Source organism: Rousettus aegyptiacus, unplaced genomic scaffold, assembly GCF_014176215.1.
Source record: "Rousettus aegyptiacus isolate mRouAeg1 unplaced genomic scaffold, mRouAeg1.p scaffold_m13_p_5, whole genome shotgun sequence".
Classification (NCBI taxonomy): domain Eukaryota; kingdom Metazoa; phylum Chordata; class Mammalia; order Chiroptera; family Pteropodidae; genus Rousettus; species Rousettus aegyptiacus.
Window position 1 is genome coordinate 87,567,344 of NW_023416308.1, and position 1,145 is coordinate 87,568,488.

Genomic DNA, 1,145 nt, shown 5'->3' on the forward strand with positions numbered 1-1,145 from the left:
TAATTTGTGCTTATCTCCAGGTAAATGCGACAATGAACTGTGACCATAAGGCCAATCAGATAAGATCTGATGACCAAAGTGCACCATAGAGCTAGAAAGAGAGATTATTAAGCAACAGAATGAAAGCTCAAATCACTCCAAGGCAGACATTCTGGGATCTTCCATCCAACAAGGCAGTCTATAGGTCCAAGGCCAAGGCCAGTGAATGACAAAGTAACCCCACACCCAGCACAACAGTTTCCTCAGTGAAGTATGTCTTCTAAGAACAGAGACTAATTTGATTCTATTGGCATGTGTACCTCCTACCCTTTGACAGACAGAGAATCATAAGAGTGAGAGGTCCACCCACTCTTTTCTTAGAACCATGGTAGTAGACCAAGAACATGCTTATAGGTGTGGTAAAAAAAAAAAAAATTCATTGCCAGTACTCTAAGAATATTCTTTATGTAATCTTATTTCTCATAAAATAAAGATGAAAACATGTTTAGGTAACCCAGAGTATAAGACTGCTATTATGTTACCCCGAATCTCTCTCTCTTTTAATGTAAAACATTAAATTCCACTAGGAAATTTTCTTCTCTCCTCATATTCCTTGGTCCTTCCTCTTAAGATTCAGATGCCCCTGAGAAAATGTGTTTAATTGACCCTTATTCCCAGCAATTCTCCTTTTGTTAATCTAGACAAATAAAATAATCTAAAAGATGGAAAGTCTTTTTTTTTTAATTTTTTAATTTTTTTAGGTGAGGCAACCATTGGTTGACCTCACAGATTGCAAGGACCTTGTCAGTTTACAATCCCTTATTTTTTATGCCTATAGCACCTGGTCTTCCTAGATGGTCTCCCATCCAAGTACTATCCAGGCCTAAACCTGCTTAGCTTCTGAGATCAGACGAGATTGGGCTTGTTCAGGATAGCATGGCCATAGACTGGAAAGTCTTTTGTACAAAGATGTCCATCACAGTGTTTTATATAATAGCAATATATTAACATAACTGGAAATCTAAAAACAGGGGAAAGGTTAAATAAATAATAATGCAACAAGTCTATGAGATATTATATGGTCAATAACAATGATAGTTAGATGACAATGTCAGGTCAGTTCCATAAATATGTGTTAACTAGTTGTCATATACCAGGCACCGAAA

At 36.7% G+C, this 1,145-nt stretch overlaps 1 pseudogene; it reads right to left on the reverse strand.

The window, feature by feature from the left end:
* Positions 1-808: 808 nt before the first annotated feature.
* On the reverse strand, positions 809-927 carry LOC118603370 (annotated as a pseudogene).
* Between the last annotated feature and the right edge of the window lie 218 nt (positions 928-1,145).